Below are 16,034 nucleotides of genomic sequence, written 5' to 3'. Positions count from 1 at the left end.
AGGGAAAGTCCTCTCTCTATTTACACACTGCCTACCCTCGAGGCTGCTAACCTGAGCACATATGACTCATCATTACGAATAAAGCTGTCCCAACACAGGGCACCAGACACTGCTGATTAGCAAGTCTAATGCTCCCTCTCACTTAAAGAGCTGTGGTTGAATAGACTCCTGCTTGGTTTCAGAAACAGTGGCCTGTCAGAGACCTGTCAGCACCAGCGGACGAGGCCCGCTGGATGAGCTGACTCACGTCCCACATCTCCATTCTCAGGAGCAGCACGTCACTGCTTCAAAAAATAGAGTTCAGCGCGTTGCAATTGCAGCGGCTGTACAAACATACAGACATTTGTTTGCACAACAGCTCTCCAGAGCAGCCTCGGCAGCTCAGCATGAGCCAGGTAGGGTGAGAAGTTCTTCTCTGCCTCCCAGATCAATCTGCCCTCAGCCAGGCTGGAATTGAAGGCACGGAGATGCTCAGAGGGCTGCCCCTGTGTCTGGGACTGCCAAAGGAAACTGAGACTCAGCGCTCCAACAGTGCTCCAAGGTGTCCTGCTGCCCTAAGGGGCACACAGGTAGTGACCAGGAATGGGATTACACAGATGCAAGGCTGTTACAGTATCTGAGAAGCTCCTCTGTGTTTACACCGGAGTGCAATGGAGTCAACCGGACTGACAGATAGCAGCCCTGCACTTTGATGGGAACTGGGACAGGGAGAGACACTGGGTTTAGGGGAGTACATAAAGGGACAGGCACCAGGAGCTCACTGCCTGGCAGCAATTCGTAGCCTGGCTCCGAAATCAATAGAGGCTGCGAGCACTCAGCAGTCAGACTAAGCCAGGTCTGTAATTTACTGTAATTCTGAGCTGCTAGATTACTTTCTTCAGGTTTTCCAAGAGGAATGGTTAGTCACAGCAGTGAGTTACCCTCCTTTGAGTTACCCTCCTTTGCATACTTTGCACTTTTTGTTTTTCCCCTTCTTAACTGCCACTCCAATTCCCCTTGTCCTCCCAGTCCTGAGGAGCAATGAGATTCTAGCCTTCCACCATGGTCTGGGCTACCTCACTGCAGTTATCATGGGGAGGGAAAGAAGATTTTGTTGGTTTTATGAACGTAACTTACACTCCAGTTTCATGGATGCCATTCCTGAGCTCTCCAGCAGTCACCTGAAAAGGAGACAGCTCCACCGATGCTTCCAGGATCACCTTCAGCAGAACTGCCACCAGTCTTCTTGTGAGATCCCTATGGATTCAGTCAGTGAGGACCGAACACAAAAGTGTCCTGGATCAGCTTCTCACCCCTTTTTGACATCACACACTTCGGAGACCCACAAGCCTAAGATGAACTTCCTGAGACAGCGGTATCCTCCTCTATGATCCAGATTTGGGATTTATTGCTCCAAATATCAACATAGGCTACAGGCTCTCACTTTTTGCAAAAGATGACGTATGGTTCTCCTGATGGTAGATGACTTTTCAGCCAGCTACCAGTACTGAGTTGTAGAGCCTGCCCAGCCTTCTTTTAGGAAGGAGAACTATCCCCAGTTCAGTTCTGTATTTGCACTGCCAGAAAACAGTAGCTGGCTATCTCACTGCTAGGAACAGCCTGAGAAAGAAAGATTTTGACCTCTTTCATCTTGACTGGGTCAAGGGAACACTGACTCTGGTGATGGATGGTTGACTGTAATTCCTGCCTACTCATTTAATCAGAGGGAACAGACAGAAGCACGAGCATGCTCAAAAGAGAAAGCAGCAGGCAGTGGTGGGAATCCCAGAGGCTCTACAGAGCAGGGAGGTGTGAAGGGAAGATGCTGGCAGGGGAAAGAGACACTGGGGGTATAGCTCTGTTATGAGGGTCTATGGGGAGAAACCTGGGGCTCATCCTTGGACGAGAGCTAAAAAACTAAAATCACCTCCGCCAGCTCTGCCATTTCAAGAGGCTGAAACCGTGCTGCAATGAAAAAACAGCCCCTAGAGTAGCATAAACCACAGCATGTGCCGCATCTTGCTTGCCTGCCCACGGGCAGCCTGCCTGCCATAAACACATAGGGGCATTCAGGCATGGAGGAGAAGGAGGGGGTCCAGCCATACCCAAAGCTACTTTTGCAGTCTCGCAACATGAAAGCCAAATAAATCTGCTCTTACGGCAGTCTCCATCCATCAGCAGCCAACACAAGCACAGAGGTTTAAAGAGAGAATAGACTACATGGCTTCATTTCCTGCATAAAAAAGATGGCCAGTAAAATTTCCCCATTTCATCCCAATAATGTGCATCAATCAGAGCAGCACCCAAACTCTACCCTTAGGCTCAGCAGCCATCCTGTTTCCACAAGACCACATAGACACCACAGCATATTCCAATTAAAATCTGGTGAAGTGTTGAAGGCAGCTCTCCATACACCATCGTGGCATTAAGCTCAGCCACCCAGTCTGGGGACCAGTGGGTCAGAAAAACTATCCCAGCTAACAGAGGAGCAGAACACTGTATAGCTGACAGGGGGGGGAACAGGAGAGGTCAAAATGGTAGTGCAGCATCTCTGGGCCCCTACACAGCCAGCATCGAGGCAGCTCCATGGCTGCTGTAGCAGGGAGGCAGAACGACTGAACGCATCCAGGCTGTGCTGTCAATGAACAGCCTGCTCCAAAGGAGACGGACGCATTGCGAACCAGGTTCAGGCCTGAAAGCTGATTTCTGATGTAGCAGGAGCATCCTCTAGTGGGAGAACAGCTTGCAGAAAGCCTTTAAAAGCACTACATCTATGCAGACAAATGCAGTTTCAGATCTCCTAGAAAACGTACCGAAGGCGAGCATGAAACTGCTATAGAAAAGGCTTGAAAACACAGAGAATCATAACATTACAGAGAAATAGAGGAATAAAGTCTGATCATCACTTCCAGCGTTATTTTTTACTTTCCTGAGAAAGACATTAAAGACACAGTGAAATCCACTGTTTCAAGCGTTTCTGTGCAGGCAGAGCACTGGGTTGGAAATAAATAGAAGTCTACTCACAATCATGAAGCCAGGCCAAGACTGTTTAAATACCCAAAGGTCACAGAAAAGCCTACGGCTGTGTGTCTTAATCCTGCTTACTGCTTGAAAGCTTCTGGGTGTGGAAGTAGTCTGTACTCATGGAAGAAGCCCAACATATTTCCTGGGGCCATCAGAGCTGGTGAAACCATTTTCCTTTGGCTCACGGATGAAAGATTTTGCTGTTAGAGGAGGGGGGGGAAATGGGGCAAGGACTGATGCATTGGACATAAGGGATGCTGAGGACGCTGTAAACTGTATACAGATGGGATCAATATGCTCTCCCAAGTGACCCACTCTAATATCACAGTGACACTGCAGTGACAGGTGCAGTATTAGAACCTCAATAGAGTGGAATTATGTAGTACCTTTGGGACCCCTCCGTGCAAAAGCCTATCTAACCTGAATGTTATATATAGATCCCTTCATCCACTATTGAAATGCACCTACCTCGAGGGAGGCATTTGTGGTGTCTATGCCTCCAACCCTTCCAATTTGGGCAAAGATAAATACAGTTGGAGAGTCTGAGCTCTTTTGTTTTGAGATTAAAGATCTAAGCACCGTTTCCTGCAAAAAAGCAATTGTAAAAGAGTGAGAGGATTTAAAGAAACACAGTCCAGTTTTATATCAAGGGATATGATGGAAACTAATAAATCCATGCCAGACTCAAGGTGATCTTTTCTACAGAAACGTAGCCCAATGAAGCATCTCACAGCAATCATGCTGGTAGTCACGCAATCAAAGTGAAGCAGCAGTGAGAGTGGGAATGCTTTACAGTTCAGTTTAGAAATGGCAGAGGGGGAGACCAGCAGAGGTAATGGTGGGTTAAGCTCAGCATCCTTTGTGAGAGATGGCACTGCGTTCCCTCTGAGCAACTCTCAAGCTCCCTACTTTCTTCAGTGCTGACTGCACCTAGGATATTTGGCCAGGGCCTCAGAGCTGTGGTTCCTCGTTAGAAGCATCAGATTCCCCTGTGACCCCACCTCCAGCACAGAGATCCTTCCTAAGAGGAGCTGTGGCCGCAGCAGACTCACTGACACCTGCCTGGGCTGGGCTCACTACCCACCTGGCTGCTGCAGCCTGCAGGGATTTCCCAGGCAAGCACTGACCCTGAAAGGCACAACATGAAATAACAGCAGGATAAGAGGATGACAGTCCGATGCACTGATTCCGCCCTAGATCCTGCTTATTTTACTGGGAAGCCTTCTGGAAAGAAATATTTACTCGTGATGCAGAAGGGAGCTGCCTGGCCCAAGGTGACTGGGTTGCAGAACTGGAGCAGAGCTCAAACCTCTCCCAGAGGTTTTCCTCCCCACAGAGGGGGGAGGGAGGGTTTGGCTCTTTGGAGAGCAGAAGGCTGTGAATTCCTCATTTCCTACTCTGCACTCAGTTAAGCTGACGGATGAGTGAATGTGTGCATGAGCCTCCATCACTGCCGAAAGGATGGTACAGCTGGTTTCTTGGAGAGAAAGAAGAAGAAAAAAAAAAATAGGAGGAGAGAAATTTGAAGTAAATGAGTAAGGAAAGAGGGAAAGATTCTCCTGATATGGAACGTGCCACTTGCAGAACCAGTGACATGCCTAGGGAAATAAAAAAAAAGTTTAAAGGAAAAGCAAAGCACAAAAAAAAAAAAAAAAAAAAAGGATCCTATTAAGATTAATGCTTTTTGGCTTACCATCTCCCTCCAGCATGGCTCTTCCATTTCCATAAACCCATTATCCTCACTGCTGTTTCACTTAATTGGAAAATGTCTATTGCAACCTAGCATGTTCCAAGACAAACCTTGGATGTATATATAGCAGACACTTAAAAGCTTTCAGATATTTCAAATTTGCTCAACACAATTATGTTAACAAAAACCCTGTGGGACTTTTTTTTTTCCCACAAAACAAAAAACATCAAAAAAAACAAAACCCACAATAGTCATAAAGCATGTGTTCACAGGGCTAGAAATGCTGTTACATTTATCCTGATTAGCATTCACTAAGCTTTTATGTGCACACACAGTTATTGCCAGGGTAGGGAAGAGGGGAGAGTGGGAAATGACAGTAAATTATTTGGCTGGTGAAGGTCGGGGAACTGAAACAAGGGTATCGCTTTCACTGCAGTTGCACGGTGACTGCAGGCTGAAGAGGGGGTTGTGCTGTGAGCCCCAGTGAGCAGCAGCCGTGGGGAAGCCCCTGAGCTGTGCAGGGAGGGCAGGAGAGACAGGGAAGCAGAGCTCCAAGGCGGCCGTCAGGAGCTCACCCAGAGACATCAGAGTTCCAGCACTGAGCAGTAGAACTGAGAATGGCAAAAACTTCGGTGAGCTTTACAAAGCTCTTTGGGAATTAACCCCCCCATGCTCAAGGTGAGTTCCAGCCCTGGTCCTGAGAAGCCATGTCAGGACACGAATCTCCTAAATGTTTGCTCTGCTTTCCTTTCCAGCACATCCAGGCTGCTCTCCATCGACATCACTCTTCTGCTGACCTGCCCACTGTGTAATGATACCACATCACTTCTAAATATCAGATTTCCCTTTGCTATCCGTGCATCTGGCTCAGACCAGAAATGCTTCCCATCTGCAAGAAGTGCAGGAAATCCCCTTGATAGTATCTTAAATGCATTAAGAGATCTGCCAGCAGAGTTCCCGGCCCCGTGCCTTCACCCTGCTTGTTCTGTACAGGATAAAGAATGAAGAGAACAAACTAAGACTTGTACCAAGTGTATCATAGCATCTTCCCCTCCAGCCTTCTCCTTCCTCCTCCTCACCAGCACCTCTCCTCAGACTTGTCTTTGCCTTTCTGAGGAAATCCTGAATATGCAATCTACAGCACAGGCTGAAATTAGAGGCAAATCATCCCCTGGCAGCAGCAGACAGGCAGCAGTAACCAAGCTGTCTCCTACAGAATGGCACTGCCTGTGCCAGGCTGGGCTCTGTGTCCTCAGCTGGACAGTTACTGAGATGGATAGCTAATCCACTCCCAGCACTGTTCAGTAGGCATGAACCCTGCACACAGAAAGTGCCTGCAATGCTTACTGGGCTTTGCAACACACGGGGCAGCTACTACCTTTTAAAGACTTTCTGCATGAAAAGTTATGAGGCCTGGTGAAGGAAAAAACAGCAGCAGAGATGGCAAGGATGGTGGATGGTGGCTGCTGCTTGCAAACAAATCTGGGCATCCAAAGCTATACCTGGACTTTGAGGATGGCTCCTGTGTGAAGATGAGTCTAACAACCACATGCCTCAGGATTGCTGCACTGCAAATGAGCGAGAAGACTGAGGTAGGGAGGTGGCTGCCCACACGTGGGGTGTCCTGCTGTAAGGCAACAAACAATGAGATCTGCCAGAGGCAGCTGCTGCTCGCACTATTTCCAAGGCTGAACAGCACCTACAGTCTGGTTTTGTACAGTACATATGGCAGCTAAATCTGAAAAACAAGTCTGTGCTGGAGTCAAAGGGTGAGAGAGAGGCAGTCCTAGAATTCAGGGCATTACAAGATCTGAGCACCAAGGGGGAGAGCCAGGGAGAAGGTGAAATGAGACTCCTGCCAGCCAGGCCAACCAAAAAGTTCTGTCAGATGGGAAGAAATTTACAGCATGTTTTGCTGATGAGTACAATTTGATTCCAAAGGTCCCATATCAGTTCTGTCTCTGCTGCCTCCTCCATGAATACATTAAATTAAATGTTGAAGCTGCTTTTTCAACTCATCTGATACCATTGCTAGCATTCCCAGCTGCTTCAGATACAAGCATTACCAAAAGCCGTGATAGCTTGCATGTAAAAGGGACGAAGCTGCTAGAAGAGGCTCACCTCTGTTGTGGAGCAAGAGGCCATGGGAATACCAAACCATTCTGCAAAAGGAGCCAGGAGCTGAAATCTAAGGAAGAAGAATGAATGCCCTAGAGGATACAGACTTAGTACAGTTGCAATTTCTATTCAGCCACATCTATACAACTTTTTTTCTATAGCTTTATTCTTGGCTAACACTAAAGCCTGACATGAATGGTAGAAAGGTCTCCAGTTAAGAAAAACTTCCTATAACCTTCTGCAGAGGTTGCAAGGCCAGACTCCATGTGGGAAATCCACAGCTAGCCAGCAGTCTGTTGCTCTGTACCAAAGGAAAGCATGCACGAGGTGTGGAAGGTACACATCAGATGGATGTGCGTGGCACAAGCAAATGCAGTGAGAACAGAGACTCAAGTATAGTCTCTTTCCTTCTCCGCCCATGAATCAAGTGTGGGCTACAGCATCCCCAAGACAGCTGAAAAAGTCACTTTTGGTTTACTGATCACTCACAGTGGGAAGAAGAGGCTAAGCCGTCCCAGTTACTACCCAAAAGCCAGGCAGGGGGATTTAGAGCAGAGCAAATCAGAAGACAAATAGAAATATATCCCCAGAAATCACAAACTTTTCCTTCCCTCTACACTGCAGTTCTGCTTAGCCCAAGAGACAAATTTACTGCTCATCACTGATGCCCAGACAGTGCAATTCATTTTTTTAAGACAGAGGCCAAAGACTCAGGTCGGTACTCCTGGAATTTTTTAGCTGCCAGGTCAAAGGGTTTCAATGTGGTCATAGTGGGTGCATGAGGAACTAATAGGAAGAGTCAGAAATTTCTGAACACAAGCAGAGAAAGAAGCAACTCAACTGACATCTGATTTGGTAGCACAAGTGCTTTGCAAAGCTTTGGCCCACAGAAGCAACTACTTTCCTCATTTAAATCAGCTCTAACTTTAGTTATATCTTCTCCTACTACTTTAAAATTAACATCCCATCTAACTGGCTTTAAAACATCCACTATTCCAAATGCAAACCTAAGACTTCTAAAGTACTTTTAAGTTCAGCACTTTATGTTTCTGGGGGAGAGTGCATGTTCAGGAGTCCTCTAAGATGATGAAGCTACACACCCATGGCATGTGGGCATTCCAGCACAGTTGTATATCTCAGCTTTTTTCCACTATCTGCTCTAAACCTGCTGGGCCACCATGCTGACAGAACAGCAACTCCAGTATCTATTGCCCTGGGACTGCTCTTTCCTACCCTGCTCTGGGTTAAATACAATTTCCAGACGCGATTTTCCAATTTCCCATCAAGAAAAGCAAAAAGCTTCTTTGCTTTCTCCTATAAAGGAGGCTGCACTTGAGGAAGCAGCACCATTATTAGGGAATGGACCGTTAACAGCATTTGGGCATTGCTTAGTAATGAGGGCAGCGAGATGGAAGGGAGGAAGTAATCAAAATGCACGTACCAGATGGACTGTTTCAGATACATTTTCTCCCTTAGCACCTGTGAAGGGCACTGGCTTTCAGCAGGGACACTTTTTGTAATGAAATTAAACTCACGGAGCATGGTGGGACAATTTGTATCTGCTCACAGACAGGAGAAGAGAGAAAAGCTTTGTGTTCAAAGGAGTTTTCTGGCACTCAAGCAATTCTGCCCTGCCTAGGTACAGCGGAGGGGGATGAGTGCTCACTTCTCTACCTGTCCCCACCACATGCAGAGATTGATTCAGACTCCTTGTCAATCCTTCCACTGTTACAGAGCAACAATAAAGTTGGACAGGGAACAGATGGACAACCTCGAGGCAGCTGCAACGGCAGTTAGCACAACACTGAGTCACGCTGTGTCTCAGGCTGGGATGCCAAAACCTGTACAGAACCCTAACACTGTGATGTTATCCGCTGCATTAGCTCAAACTCTGTTCCCTCAAACTTCATAGCAGTGAAGCAACCCTAGGATACAACAAGGACAACTCCAGAGAGATTCAAAAGTGCCAAACACAGGCAGAGAAAACCTCTCTCCAGGTCTCCAGAAGCCCAACCACCACCCCAGCAAAGCTGGGACTGCAATGTTTGCAGTGCAGCAGCTGCTCTCAGGAGGAGATGGTTAAAGGAACTGCTTCAGGCAGGGAAAAAGGATGTCAGAACAGCACTGGGTGCCTCCAGGCGTGGAGAAGCCTTGCAGAAAGGTGTCCACGAAAGGATGAAAAGGTAAGTCTTGGTTGCGGGATGCTGGGCTGGGGGTTTGGAGAGTGCTGTGGATTTCCTCACTGAGTCAGTGCACCTTTGGGTAAAGCAGACTGCTCAGCCAAAGGCCACCATATGAACCAGTCTCACTAAAACTGACAGCAGCCACAGCAGTGCAGGACACCTCAGCGCCATATCTGTGTGCTGCAGAGATCAGGTAATTTTGTGTGCACGCTGAGCAAACCACCAGCACCAAGGCAGAAATTTCAACAAGTTCAATAATGTAGAATTTCTCCCAGCCAACCTGAAAATTTTTATACCCCTATTTTCCAGCTCTCCATTACTTGTTGAATTGAGTGCATCTTCAGCCTTGAAAAGAGAACAGCCAGAATTTCAACTCGTTGCTGAGAGCAAAGCATAATAAGATGGTAATCCTACCATTAGCATATGAACTTTATTTACCCAGCTGTTACCTGCAGATATGACAAGGAACTGAGGAGACCACGGTGGAACAGGCAGAGCTCAGCGATGTCAACATGCAAAGGTGTTTTATTATCTCCAAAGCTGACACAGTGAGGATGAAGCTTTACCATTTTTCTTCTGGACTGCTGCAGAGCCTATCTTAACACTGCAATCTGTTTGAAAAGCATCTCATAGACAATGGACATTCTAAAGTAGAATAACAAAATCCAGCTATCAACATGCTATTTGTATTACACAGGCAGCAGGAAACTGTGGGTAACACCTACCAGAGGCGTTTGGCTTTGCGTGATGGCAAAAAAGGAAACTTGCTTGCATTCAGAGAAAAGGAGCTATAGCCACAGGGCTGCAAACAGCACAACAGATTACCGGAGGAATGTTCAGTGCTCAGCCTGTTTTGCATTTATAAGGTGATGAAGTAGCAGGAGTCCCTCAAGCAGGAAATGGCAGTATAAGCTTTAGCTTTTCTTAAAAGGGAATTTGAGGTGAGATCTCAGAAAAGGTTGATGTTTGCTTTATTTATTTCAATCTCCGTTCTGGTCCTGCTTGCTTTCTAGTCAAGAACTCTATGCTCCTTCAGTGTGCATTCACTATTAAATTGCCTCTTAATGTACTAACAGCCAGACTTCTCTTGAAGAATAAGCTCCTGCATAAAGAATTCACAGCATTTGTCAAGGAGAAAAGGATTAAGTGAATAGGGACTCCAGCCAAGTTTTCTTGGTATTTTTTTTTCCAGGTATTGGTACATAAAAAAAATTACAAAACTTCCTGGATTACTTATTTATTTTTCCTATGCCTACATAAGGACTATTTTGTTGATGGAAATGTCTGGAGTTCTCATTTCAGCCACCCCCACCACCAGCATCCAAGGTCACAGCCACTGGCCAGGCAGGGAACCAGGCTCAACTCCCAGATTTTAGCCTTATAACTCTGGCAGATTACCAGATTCTTTTTGTCAGAAATATTCTGAACTCGCTACCTCAGAGCTCACTTAGAAAAAGTCTGAAATGCCACCTTGGTGTTCAGAAAGAGCTCTGACCCTTGAATTTAGGTGCAAGCACGCTCCCTGAGGAGGGCTCTGGAAGGCAGATTTCAGCCCCAGCATCTCCAGTGCTGAGCTGGCAAAGACATTTTTTATCGCGGAGGAAACAAAGAATCTCCCCATGGTTTCTGATAGGGAACACTTTTCGAAGTCCACAAGGACTCTCATCTTCAGGCTCTTCTTGTGATGGAGGAGGTATTTCCCTCCATGTATTCCAGAGACAGCGATTGGAAAGAGCTGCCTTTGAACAAAGTTCTTAGTCACACTTGAGCAGCAACCAGGGTGAGGGATAATGTGCAGATCCAGTCATATGGCACATTCTCTGTAATCATTCTTCATGGCCTTGACTCTTCAGAACACGACAGGCTCCAGCGGCTTTTACAGACGGTTGGGCTGCTGTCATGTAGCACTGCCGCCCACTTCCTGAGTTACAGAGGGGCTCAGCAATATTTCTGCTGAGAACCACATTAGCCAGTGGAGCAAATGCTGCTATAACATTCCAAATTAATGCTGCTTTATTGCTGCAGAGGTCAAGATCCTCAGCTGAGGGCAGCAGAGCATGAATTTCTCTCTGAAACAAGCCACAGAGAGATCCCAAATAACTCCGTAGAAACGGTGGAAAGACCTCTTTGCTCTGGGTGGATGTGATGGAGGCCTTCTGCAAAGCTCCTGCTTCCAAACCATCAGTAGAGTGAGTTAGAAAGGTTACCAAGAAGGGTTACCTGAAGGGCTACAGCCCTCGTCCAGATGCAGGAAAGGTTTGGAGAGGGAGGATGATTGGTGTTATGAATGCAAACCTCGTGGTTAAAGGAAACATCAGATACCCTGAACTCGATACCCTTTCACTGTAGGGACTGCTGCCTCCTCTTGACAGGGAAAAAAGATTGAAAGGACTCGGTGTGGAAACCCTAAAATGGCCTGGAGAGAAAAGTGGGGTTGGAGAAGTCCAGACATGTTTACCCTTTTGTGAGAGACAACTGCTAATCGTAGCTAATGAGTTCACCCATTCCACTGATCAAACAACACTGAGGCAAAAGCCTTCCCCCATTCCAATCCTCACTGGCAGGGAATCCTTAATGCTGTTTAAAAGCCCTTCAAGGCAGCCTGGCCTACCGACCCAGCATTTCCAGCAGCAAGGCAAATCCCAAGTGCCTTTAACTCCATTGCACTGCAAACATGTGAGCACCTGACAGTCCCTAGAAGCGTTTGTTTCTAAGTGAGCTTCTGGGACATTGGGCAAGGTAAACAAAGTAACAGGAAGCCCTTCTAGAGCCTTCAAGACTCACAAGTGGGGCTGCTGTCACTTAAGGCCCTCAGCAATTCACACATCCCAATCCAGCGCTTGCTGTTCAGTGTTTAGAGAAACATTCAAAGCCACCTCCTCAATTTTTCTCCAGAGTAAATAAAGTTCAAAGCAGTATGACAAGAAAATTAGAGGCTGTAAAGTCTTGAGAACCAGCTTAAGGTAAATTGTCTTGCCCAGTGCAAGGTGCAGTAACCTAAAGTCCCTTTTAAATCACTGCTCCCTTTCTAGAGCTTTTACTCAGACCAATGCGCTGCCCTCCAGGACACTCCAACAAGACATCCAGCTGAGCAAATCAAACTGGACACTGATACCCGGCAGCTGGACACTCAAAGGATGGAGCACTCGAGCAGCCCTCCCTGAGAGCTCTTCAGCCCTGGGAGAAGGAAGGCAGTGAGCAGAAACAATCCACTGATCCATCAGGTTTGATCATAGGAATGAAATATGGTTTGTTCAGGAATGGAAGTCAGGGGCAAAAGTGGGAGTGTGTGAAGGTGGAAGACAGGACAAAGGAGGACACGAGGTATTAGTTTGGCTCAGTGATACTACTAAGAGAATTAACAAAGTTCTCCGTGTGGTAGCAGTTTGCTGGTCAATTTTGAGTCCTAGAGGAGAAACTACATGGTATTGCAGGATAAGAGTACCAGATTTCTTCACTTCTTGTTGGGACACTTTGTTTGCTGTGATCTTGGGCAGTGGATGAAATTTGTTTATCAGGAAATCCATCCTGCCAGGCTATACAGCACTCTTCTTCTGGGGAAAAAAAAAAAAAAAAAAAAGATGTAGATGATTAAAAAAAAAGAGAGAGAAGGTAAATGTAGGCAAGAAACCAAAAGAAAAACACTGTAAGGCATACAGTGGTGCAAGGCTGCAGCCCTGGGATTCCACAGTGAAAAATAGTAAGATTCTACAGTGCTGAGGGCAGAGATAGCTGTGTGATCTTGAACATCAGAGACATGGAAATAAGACTGAACGCCCTAGAACAGAAGAGCTTTTGTCATGCATTCACTGCCTGCAAACAACTGAGGACCTGGACAGAGTTTGGTGCCTCAGTCCTCCAAAGACCAGCTGCTAAATGATCTAGCTGTGACAGATGCAAGCGTGACCTCCAGAGAGCAGTGAGACATTCGACAGAGAATGGGCAGGAGAGAATCTGATCTCCCTCAGATCGGTGGATGGACACACCACACAGGCACAGAGGAACACCACGAGGATGTTCAAGAGAACAGAAGGTTTAATGACCGGAGGTTGAGATTTGCAACAAACCCTTGCAGACACACGCGGAGCTCCCGGCTTCTCTACTCTCTTCCCAGCAAGGCTGCCCAGAAGCTGGCAAGCTGCCCTGGCACAGCTCAAGGCCTGGCTTAACACATCTCCCCAGAAAATGGCCAAGAGGTTGAACTTGCTGTAACCTTGGCAAGAGAGCTCTGTCTTTAATCATACTTTGCAGATGAGCTTCTGGGCTTCTTCCCTGATGCAGAAACATGGCAGAAAAAAAAAACAAACCAAAAACCTGCAGCCCAAAAGTTAAGCTTTTAAAGAAAAAAGCTTTCTCTGCTATATACATCATTACTCAACAAAACAGAGTAGCTATTTAGAGTATCTTCTACATTCCTTGAATAAGAGACCTGATTTTAAAAGCCAGCAGCTTTATCCATAGTGTAATGTATCAAGTGCAGGCTGAATTGACACTTCTGCAAGTCAAAGCAAATGTTTTTAAGATGTGACAGCAGAGCCATTACCAGCTTCATATATTTCATTCTACTTTTGTGCACACAACCAAGCATATTATTGGCTTTTTATTTCCCTTCGTGTTTGCTTCAGGATTCTGATTAAAGGAAGGAAATATTTCATGAACTGCCAGGTTGTGCTTAAGCCATTAGGTACATCTATGAGAAATATTTATTGTTTTAGGAAATAGGGGAAAAGGGAAATGGGAGCACTGGTGATACATCTCTTCCACTTAGAAAATCGAGCAAGTGCTTTTCACATTGTTGCTAGCCAGGGCTCTGATTGGTGAGAGGCTGAAGCTGGCTCTGCATCAAAAGCTGTAATGGCCAGATGATACAGAGCTCTGATCTGGTCTAAAGCTCCTGGATCTGCTCAGCTTTGTACTGAAAATGTTAATGATGGTAACAGAATTTATGCTTGGCTAATGTCTCATTGTACTCAAATCCCACAGGCCTTTGCAACAGTCCTTTTTTTGCACTCCCCCCCTCCCCCTTCCTAATGCTGTTTGCAATCACTGTGTGTGATTGCATGGCTTCCTCAGCCTTCAGACTGAAGCACTCCAACCTCCTTCTGCATGAGCCAGTGAGGTTTTATCGCTAGCACTCCTGAAAAAATGCTTACTTTACCTGACATGAGATGGCAGGAAGGCAAGATAGGTCTGAGAGCTGCTCATAGCACAAGGCCAAACAGATTTGGGTACAAGTGCTTGACTCGGAATCACAGAACACCCCAAGTTGGAGGGACCCATAGGGATCACTACATCCATCTCCTGCCTCAACACAGGACCACCCAAAATCCAAATAATAGAACCACAGAATCACTGAATGGTTTGGGCTGGAAGGGACCCTTAAGATCATCTTTTTCCAACCCCTGCGACAGGCAGAAACACCTCCCTCTAGTCCAAGTTGCTCCAAGCCCAGCCTCGAATGTCCTCTGGGAGGGGGCATCCACAGCCTCTCTGCACAGAAATGGGATCCAAATCCTTGGGACCTATCACTGTTACCAAAAACTTGTAGGGTCTCCAGGGAAAAAATTGGATAGGAAGTCCAAGAGACCGTGAAAGTAACAGGCAGGGCTAGCAGATACCAGTCTGGTGAACTTCCTCTGGCAGCAGTAAAATATACCACAAGGTGAGATGCTCACAGCAGCAGTCGCTACTGTACTGCTTTGCTGACTTGGGTGTGAACTGCTTTATTTGCACCCAGGTCCAGAGAAACTCTGTGAAATTACAACCTGAAAGACCTGTCCTCTAGACAACTTAGCTAAGTAGACGTGGGGGACGTGCACATTCTCTCATTACCAGATATGAAATGAAGCAGAGAAAGCAAGCACGGTGTTTCCAGACTTGTTTGGAATAACAAGACACTCTGGGGTAATTAGGGCACTTTTCCAGCCATGCTGGAATGATAACCTGCACAGTTTCACTGCATCTTAAAGCTGGATGCAATCTAAAAGCCTGAATAGCTACAATTAACATTACCAGCACAAGGGCAGACAAAAGCTAACCTTCACAATAGGAACACATTGTCTTTCCTTTCCATTCTGCACTGAAACAGGCTCAGCAGGACCTGGGCTACAATGGAGCTACTAGACAGCACAAGAATTTTCTGCTGTTCAAGCTTGCACAGAGGGGTGGGGGTCACAGCTGCAAGATCACAGGGTTCAAAGTCCCATTGCCTTCTTCAGGGGAGATACACAGCTGAATGAGTAATGCACGGAGGGGGGGAGAAAAAGAGGTGATTTACGAAGGCTGCTCTGGAAGTAATACCTCCTATTTTCTGACGTTGGCCCACGACATCAGAGACAGATGTTGGCGTAGAGGCAGAAGAGGTTGAACCTTCCCACCAATACTGTTACATTTCATTGCTGTGCAACGGATGGCAGCAGAGCGGCAGCCTGACAGCACGGCGTCTGACACAGGAGTGTGTATGAAGCAAAGGCGTGTAACTGATCCTCCCTGCAGAAAAAATGGCACCCACTGACATTCATCCATTGCTTGCTGAACAGAAATGGAGACTAACAGTGGATGTGAGCACAGTGAGGCTCTGGGTGGAGCGTTTAAGCGGTGACTGCAGCGACAGCAGGGCATGGGGCTCCTGTTCCAAGAGGGGACCTCCGCTGTGCGGCATGCAGGCTCCTGTTCATTGCTGGTGAAAATGCACAGCTGATAGTTGTGACTATGTGGAAAAATACTGTCTTGTACCTGAGAATTTGCTCTATTCAAACAGTGTCATTGTGCTCTTTGCATCTGTTGTAGTTTCCATGGAAATAAACAAGAGGCATTTCTTTAGGATCATCCTACATTTTTCAAAGGCTTCTAAATCAGTTCCCTGAGGCAGCTGACCTCTGACAGTAACTTAATCAGCACAAAACATTTTCTTGATTTGTCACCACTGAATGGCAAAATGTTCTCGGAAGAGCTCCATCTTTTATCTTAAGAACTATTTGCATCCAGGAGGTTGAGACACTGCCTTAAACACACATATAGCATAACCTCTGCAGCACAAT

This window comes from Tetrao urogallus (genome assembly GCF_951394365.1).
Source record: "Tetrao urogallus genome assembly, chromosome: 20".
In the NCBI taxonomy this organism is placed as follows: Eukaryota; Metazoa; Chordata; class Aves; order Galliformes; family Phasianidae; genus Tetrao; species Tetrao urogallus.
Note: the sequence above shows the minus strand (reverse complement) of the source record.